We start from the raw sequence: 8,820 nt of genomic DNA, 5'->3' as shown, positions 1-8,820 counted from the left end.
CATTGGCCATGTAATAGCTAGGCAAACATCACATAATGCTTCCCTCCCTCACGTACACCAAAGCTATTAAGGCAACCATAGGAGTGTGATAACGTGATTTTTCTCCTCCAGATCAGCGTCAAAGGCAGCTACGCTAGGTTTGCTCATAAGTTCAAACACTGCTTTATTTATTTATTTGAATTCCATTTTTCTTATTTAGAAGGATTTCCATAGGGTGACAGGCCTTTAATGACACTCACGACTCAGAAACATTTGCCGATGCAGTCAAACGGTGTCTATTAACGCGAGGCACTGAAGTTAATTGCTATTAAAAATGAGCCAAAACGAAAGGCAAGTATCTGCGTGTCCAGCAGAATGACAGCGATCATCACCATTTGATCAACCTTCCCTGTGAGTTCTATCTGCAAGTTACTTTGAGGTAGCGCTAGAAAGAAGCGGTTGGTCCGGAGCATCCCTGCAAAAAGAAACATCCACGGCTTAAGTACCATCTACTCTTTTGGTATCCTTTTAAGTACTTTTTACCCGTTTCGGACTCCTGCCTTTTCCCGGCTCACTGATGACAGCATTAGTAGCCCCTCAAGCTACTGTCCTACAGCCTTTCCCATCAGTGAAGAGATAGGAAAAACCCCACTACTTCTTGGAAGAGAAAACCAGCAGGTTTTTGAATAAAAGCACTCTCTGTTGCAGCTAGGTACAACGAAAAGAGTTTATGAAATCATTACGGGACATTCTTGTAGAAAACTTCCTCAAGCTTGGAAGAAAAAAAAACATTTCAGCTAAGTAAAACAGAAAATAACTGGAAGAAGTGAAGTATGGCGGTGTTGGAAAAGTTGCTTCAAAGACTTGTTTAATTAAAAAGAAGGAAGAAAGCAAGTTCCTACTGCAATCCCATCTTTGTCAAACTGATGGCGGGCACCAGTACGATGTGTTCAGCTAACACAGGCTGGAAGTTGTAACTGCAGCTGTGAAGTTTACCCAGTAAAAAGACTCCGCAAAGCATTCTAGCAGTTCCGATGCAATCACTGCTTCCTGAATTTGTGACTCATGGTTAACACGGCAGTACAGGAAGAAGTCTGGCATTCACTGTGCTCTTACGGTAAAGAATCTGCACTGCCGCACACCATCCCAAGCCAGGTATGCGCTCCTAACAGGAAAGGACGATAGGCTGATAAGTCTCAGCAGAGGGAAAAAGACATCAGAGAACTACTTTATAACAGCAGCACGCGGGCTGCAACCAACGTTCTCTTCCTCTCATCATTTTCATTTCTGTGGACTCCAAGAGAATACACTCCCAACATTTTTCAGCTCTGGAGAACAAACAGCCCAACCAATCTCATTCACTGAACTACAAAACTGGTATTTTCGCTATCTAGTCCGGAAAAGGAGGCGCACGTCTCTAACGTACAGTGTAGAGACCTTGTTAATAGGCAAAGTCTGCATAAAATAGGTGGCCACAGCCTGATTTTCTGACGTTCAGGGCCTTGGGTCACACACCACCACAGCATCAGACTTAATGAAGTCACCAATCTATGTGGGCCTCTCGTTACACAGGTCACATGTTATGGACCAACCTCTCAAAGGCCAAAAAACAGCACTGATACTGCCGGGCCAACACATATCTGTAGCATCCCATTTCTGGGTGACAACACAATGAATGTTTCCACAAAGTACTCGATGCAACCTAACTACTGTGTTTGGTGATGCAAAGCAAGCCGTGTCAAAGCAGCGTAGCACCCGGGCACATTCCTGGAAGATGTTTTGCTGCTCACGTTGAAGAAAATAGATAAAAAAATCCTGTGCAGTTTGCACTTCTGAGCTCAAGTACCACAGCTATGCACTACAATTGAAGTGGCATCAAAGCTTGTAAGGTTTTGAAGCTTCAGCACTGCCATCCAAATTCAAGGAGGCTGCATCTATTATCTTGAATTTGCCCCAGCTCAGTCCCCTGAAACAATTCCATAGACACGTACAAGCAACCCTTTTCCCACCCAGATTCTTTGCTTCATCTATTCCACCTCTACCTTGTGTCATATTCTTATTAATCTGCCCCTCAAAAGACTCCCTGGCTCACACAAAGAAGCAACCCAACAAATCCCTGTTCCCAGCCACGTTGCTTTCATGCTTTGGGAAGAGTTAACTGCAACAGCTCTAACTGTGATGCCACCTCACCCCCTCCACCTATGTGAGGTTCTTTGCCTTCTGTCTCCTCCTACGTGTACACCTGCACTAGAACCAGGAAGAATGTGCTTCCTACAATACTCCAAGAGCCTTTTCTGTTTCAGGATGTCATCATTTCAATTCAGGACTGAAAGTATTCCTAGCAAAAACCCAACAGCTAATAGCTAACAGAAGCAGTTGCTGGTGATCAGCTACAAGTAACCTGGAAGTACTGAGGAGTCACAAAAGAGAATTTGCATTACATTTAAGAACAGCATGCAGCTTAGGACCACTGCTTTCACTGACTACACTAAGCCATAAAAAAGAATTGGATTCTTACCTGCCATCACAGCAATTATGGTTTATGTTGCCCCCAAAACACACACGGCAGTACCAGAACTGTGTCAACTAGCTTTAACAGCTTCCCCAGCTATTAAGTACAGTAATTTCTGCTTCCTTTTTTTTCTTGGAGGAATATTCTTTTGTTTCCAGCCTCACTTACTTATTATACACACTGTTAATTAGCAACTATTTCTCCATACTCATAGGGTTATGGAGTCCCTATGACTGGAAAAGACTCTGTACCCTTCAAGATAAGAACAGCATAAAGGCAGCAACTCGCAAGACTGCTCTAGCTTAAAGCAAAGCTTTCCTCATTGCTCTCATCTCCTTTGACTTGAGTGCTGTCATCCTTCTACCAGAGCTTTAAAACTTCATTACCGTGAATGAAGGAAGACCAGAGCAATCAGAGAGGGTAGCAGAGGGTATAACTTAAGGAGCTGTTACTAGGATTTTTTTGTTGTTCCTGGTGGACTATTTTTCTCCTTGCCAGCAAGGAGGGAAAACCAGCAAGTTGTTTTCTCCAAGATTTTTTTTTTTTAGGTTTAAGAACACGGATTATGTTGTAGCAATTTCTTCGCTGTAAAGCGTCAGCTGAGAAGTCTAACAGTAAGAAGGGCAAGGGAAAACTGAATGCTGATGCAGAGAGTGCCAGCAGACATCATCCTCATTCCACGGGATGTTTGTAGCTATGGCAGTTGAAGTCTACACTTCCATATGCTTAACATACCCTATTTATAAGCCGATTTTAGCTGACCTAGCATATATCAGTAGTACAGTTAGAGCCAGCAGCCTGCAGGAAAAAGTGGGCACAGGTGTTTCCATAGCAAGGCCTGTGAGTGTCTCCCATACATACTTCCAGTCTAAGCAAGCACATGAAAGGCTTGGCTTGTCGCTTACCTAAGGAACCAGGAAAACAAGGGAAAGCTAGATTTTGCTTGTGTCCTAATGCCCATATAAAAATAAAGACAGATGAAATACCCTTACTACCTTGTTAAATTCCATAAGCCGGAAGAGAACGTGCTGCACACAGGTACAAGTAAAATCCCTTGCTGGCAGGTTTGCAGAAACAAATTTTTTATTTACACAGGCAAGTCTATCTTTAGACCCCATTTACCTCTTTACATTTCTCGAATATTTACATGACTTCATGATGCTCCAAGAAGAGAGTGATGAACAAAAAGATTACAGAAACTGTCAAAAGCATAGCAAAAAAACCCCAACCTATCATTGTGCTTTAAAACTTATGAGCTAGAATAATGTAGAAGAAATGTAGTTTTAGCACTTTGGTCCTAACGGTCATGCTCTAGAAGACACTTAAATAGCAGAGGGGATTTCAGAAGTGACCGTATCCAGAGGTTGCCAGTGACAATTCATGAGTGAATCGTAGAGTTCTTCGCTTGTCTCCGTGAATTGTCTGTTCATTTCATCAACATCCAAGTAGAGCTGTGGATCTGAAAATAAAAGCCTGGTAAGTCCAAGTATCAAATCTGAGGCACGCGCACAAAAAAACTTCACGTGAAATGGCTAATAAAATGTATTTTAAGCTAAGTGTAATAAGCTATTAGATCTACTAATTTTAGTGAGGTATTTAGTCCTCTAAAATTTTGAGCCTCACAACTCCAACTTTTGGGAATTTGTATATTAGAAGGCTGGGACTAGAACTGTCTTTCAAGATAAAGACAAAGACAATGTTTAAGATAGTAAAGATAACGTTTACGGATAATCAGCCATGAAACCCTCCCAAGAGTCATTTAATTCACTTCTACGGCAATGCACGTTACATAGGATAGTTTCTAAACACTAACATAAAATGCCTCCACGTGAGGAACTTTGCAAACCTTCCAGGACACAAATATGTTTTGTACCGTATTTGTAAGTGCAAGCTGAATCCTCCTTTTGGAATCTGCAACATAAGCTTTTACCTCAGGGTGGAGAACAAAGCTTTTGCATATTACTGAGTTTCTAATATAAAATCTGTTTAGCGGAACCAATACAAAGAACAAAATTCTGTCTTAGACCATTTTCAAATGGGAATGAAGGCACAGGTACAAGAAACCTGCTGCGAAGCATTGACAGTGTCCCGTTTTACTTGATGCGGTCAGTGTATGCTGTATCAGCTTTAAAACCCCAGCTGATTGCAGATCAACCCCACAGAGGTTTGACCTCAGCTGAATTTTCAAGATGTTCTTCATCCAGTAGAGGTTGGCTTGTATTGTTAAAAGGCACAAGGATGGCTAAACTCAAGTGACAATGATAGAACCCTTATTACCGTCAGTAATTAGGTCATCACCGATTGCAGTCATAACTGAAGATTCCTGAAAGACAGAAAAGGCTAAGTTAAATCATAACTCATTTCAGAAAGCATCACAGATTCAAAGTGCTGCAGTCTCAATCCATTCCTTCTTCCTACAACTACAAGGATAGATGGCATTTTATCTATTTATTTTTAGAAGAAAGCCAATATTACAGTACAGGTTGGAAGGGACTTCCGGAGGTCACAACTAATACATTGACCACGATAAGACCACTTACAACAACTGTTTAATTTGCTTTAAGCAAAGCAAATCAGAAGAACAGGAACAGAAGAAGCGTACGCAATTATGCTGTCAAAACCATTCTTTGGTATGCGTGAACAAATAATGGTGTATAAATCACTAATTCTATGGATTTACTATTTAAGCACTTAAATACAAACACCTCTGAATGGAATCTGCTCTTTTAACTTCACACTAAGCAGAAAGCATGTTTTCAACTTCGGATTCTTTTTGCTGATTCACACAAATCTGTACAACGTATTATCTGTGAAATATTTTCTTTACAGCAAGCGTGCACTATCTTTACCTCAAAAACAGCTGGAGCCATTAAAGAATCTCCTAAAGAGCAGTCTCCAACAGCTTGCATGCTGTCATAGGGAGCATAGGAGCTGTAGTTGTAGTCAGCGTAAGCATCGTAACTCCTCTGCGAGTGGTAGTTCTGGTAATCTTGGCAATAATCATTATAGTTGTATGACTGGTACCGCTGCAATTCTGCTTTCAGTCTGAAACATGAGAAGTTGCATACAGTCAGAGAACAAGAGACTGTAAACCCAGTTCTGAACTTAAACAATTTGTCAGCTTACATACTTCAAAGCTTAAAAGGAAGCTTTCCTAAACAGTCACCTAAGTGACAGCTTAAGTCACAGCTCAAAACCTCATTTCTATAGAAGCAAGCATCCTCACCTTTGCCAATACCAGAAGGAATTGTTCTCATGGATTAACTCCAGAGCCTTGACATGGTTACCTGTACACATCAAGTATTTTTAGCGTTGGCATAAGCAAGCTGCTGCTAAGTCTCTGTGCTTTGCTAAAGATTGATTTAAGACCAGAGACATTTATCAAGCACAGCTGCTTTAAAGATGCAGTCTTAACCCTTCTATCTTTTGTTTGGTTAATTACTAGATCTTATTTCCAGAAAGAAGTGAATGGAGTCAGATTATCCATTTCAAAGAAGCATCTGACGCTGCCTGTCAGTTTGCCATGTCTACCTCCACCTGCTCAGTTTTTTTGTTTGTTTAAAGTCCATTAAACATTCAACAGCTGCCAACTATACCGCTCAGGTGAAGTCAGTCTTGCTTAACAACACAATCGCGATTCTCCAGCATGACGCCTTATTATTAGTGGGAGAATTACAAAATACACTGGTTCTTAAGAAGAAAGGGCCAGCTGATTAGCTTTCACTACTTTCCCTTTCAAGATTTTCTCAGGGGCAGCTTCAGACTAATGACAAGAACCAAGACAAGTGCTATCTGTACTAAAACTGAGGTACACTGCATAAAGAACATTCAGATAACCCAGCTGCATATTCAAAAAAATCCGCTGTTTAGACTTGTCTTCACTGATTCTGTACAGGCAGACCTCCTGTGTTTGCAGTGCCCAGTTTCTCTGACTTGAATTGGGGATGCAGAGAAGTGAGTTCTATGCTTTTGGGGAAGAATACAAGCTGAAGGCATTCTGAAATAGCTTCCAAACTCAGCAAACATGAGGGACAAACTAATCCAATGGCTGGGTATTTCAATGCTAAGAGAGCACGGTACTCAGCCATTCAGAAACGTATTACTGATGTGTATTTTAATACCTACATTTGTTTCAATACTGCAAAGCTACACAAGTTCTAATAAAGAGGTAATCCATTGTCTTGTTACTGTAGTAAACAAACAGAAGATACATCATCTTAGGTCTTCTGCTTCCAACTGCACTCTTCCTACATACAGTTGTGTAGGGAAGGAAAATCTGAAAATACTGTTGACGTTCTTCTGGATAGCCGAAGCAAGAAAACATGTTTGTGGCTTATTCTTGTTTTCAAAATAAAACGATATTAATTTAATCAAAAAATTTTGGCAAAGAAGTTTGGACAGTGCTCTCTTGGAGAAGAGCATTTCCATTCTAAAGCAGAAGGAGGCAACATTTGCAGAATTATGCTAGGTAAACAGAAACAGAAGTGTCATTTTTTACTATTTAACAGAACACACAAGCTAACCTCATGAACATACTGAAATTGTTTATATGAAGTCCTGTTTTGTCAGTATCCTGGATCAAAGTTCATCAAATTTGGTATCAATTCTTTAACCGTTCAGAGACCTGAATTGCCTTAAATAAGTGATAGAACTGAGCCGGTAGAGTAAGAAACCCTCTCAGGAAGTGCTAAGCTTTAAACTCCCCATTGCCCTAAGCTCATGAAAAGCAAAGAATAGCATTCTAAACCTGTTCTAGTAATAACGCCTTTGGCTTTCCCCCTGCGTTCCCATTTTTCCCCCCCACTTCTTTCCTGTCAACCCACTATAAAACTAGTTATGTGCTTCTCTCAAACTAGAGGGAAAGCTCTAAGAACAAGAACTCCCTAGCATATAAAACCACTTGTTGTCCCTTCTACCTTATGCAGGCCCAAACCTGAAAATATTTACCAATGCATTCAGCTTTGCTACTGTTGAGAAACAAGGCTGGTTACAATGGCAGCTAAGCCCAAGTTGCGCTGTCTGGCTAGACTTAACAGTTGGATTCCCCCAGCCATCCTGAAGCAGGTTGATGAATCCAGGGAGTCAAAACATAGGACTTCTGCATTTCTGGTTTTGTAGACTGCATCCTGTGTGCAGCCACTACAGCAAGGGCCACAGACTTTCCAAAGGCAGAGCTACAAGAATCTGATTATTTAGAATAACTGTATCAATGCACAACTCCTTGGTTACCTTTTAGAAATTCCTATGCTCAGCCGGATTCCTTTTCCCCCCAGACCTGGTGCGTTCTGGCAGTCTTGCAGTGCCCTCATCTGATCACCTTGCTCACCAAATCTGACATAGGCATACCCTCTACTATTTTCAAAAGGGAGAAAACCAATTCTAGTATGCATAACAGTTACAAAGCTAACGAATTCAGTTTCTGTCTTCTACAAAAAACAGAAGATAGCAGCTACTATAGCTTCTATTACTTAAGCAACCTCTCTGGCATGTGCACGTGCACAGAAAAGGCTTTCACCAAATTAAAAAACTTGGGCCAGAAGCAAAAAGCTTATTCCTTGGTAGCATTAAGATGCAACTCACTGAGAGCCAGCAAAACAATACATTTTAAGTGCTCTCTGCGTAAGTAATCAGATTCCATATTTCTGCATATACAGCAGTTAATCAGTTAGCACTAACCCACTCCTTTTGGAGCCACAAACTTTATTGGTCACAAACACCAAGAGCTGGCTGTAATTATCTGAACCAGTATTAACCGGTACCTCTGAACTCTTCAAACAAAAATATCTTTCAGGTGCTCTTAGAAGAACAACATCAATTGCCTGCAACAATTTGATGGCTTTGCTAAAAAGAGCACTGAAAAGCACAGTGGTACAGTTTCTTTTGTAGCCTGTTCAGAAATTATAGCCCCGTGCCTACAGCTTCAAATCAGGCCAAGCTTACCAGCCCAACTCTTACAGCTTAAGTTCACTGCACTCGAATGCCTTCAAGACGTGCTTTTAGGAGCCATGGAGAAGAACCCTCTGGTAAGACCACCATTATAAAGTACTGAGTGTTGTTTTACACTTAAAATAGAACTATCTGTTACAGTCATTCATCAGCTTTCCCTAGGCTGCTGCTCTCTCACTACTGAATGTGATCCTGCTCTCAGTTTGCCACTAACTTTTTCCCCCAGCGTTTATGGCCTCTTTTCATCTATGACACTTTTAAGGGACTACACCGTGTTGAAAAATGCTGGTTAACATTTCCTTTTACACAAGGTGCCTCATCGAATTTTCCTGACTAAACCAAACCCCAGAACCTTAACTAGAAGAGGAAGCACACAAACACAC

General features: G+C 41.0%; 1 protein-coding gene across 8 annotated transcripts in view; it reads right to left on the bottom strand.

Annotated features, from left to right (window-relative positions):
• Positions 1-146: 146 nt before the first annotated feature.
• LOC310894376 (nuclear pore complex protein Nup153-like) overlaps positions 147-8,820 on the bottom strand; it is a 174,376-nt gene continuing 165,702 nt past the window's right edge. For 6 of the 8 annotated variants that reach the window (XM_083824378.1, XM_083824389.1, XM_083824383.1 and 3 more), the window contains 2 exons: positions 5,341-5,536; positions 3,560-4,814 (listed from right to left, as the gene is read on the bottom strand). The gene's annotated coding sequence lies outside the window, so the exon portion shown is untranslated. Of the gene's footprint in view, positions 4,815-5,340; positions 5,537-6,616; positions 6,791-8,820 lie in introns of all 8 variants that reach the window. The other 2 variants (XM_083824387.1, XM_083824391.1) reach the window with 2 other exon arrangements.

This window comes from Anser anser, assembly GCF_964211835.1.
Source record: "Anser anser genome assembly, chromosome: 2".
NCBI lineage: Eukaryota > Metazoa > Chordata > Aves > Anseriformes > Anatidae > Anser > Anser anser.
This window is presented reverse-complemented; position numbering and strand designations above follow the sequence as displayed.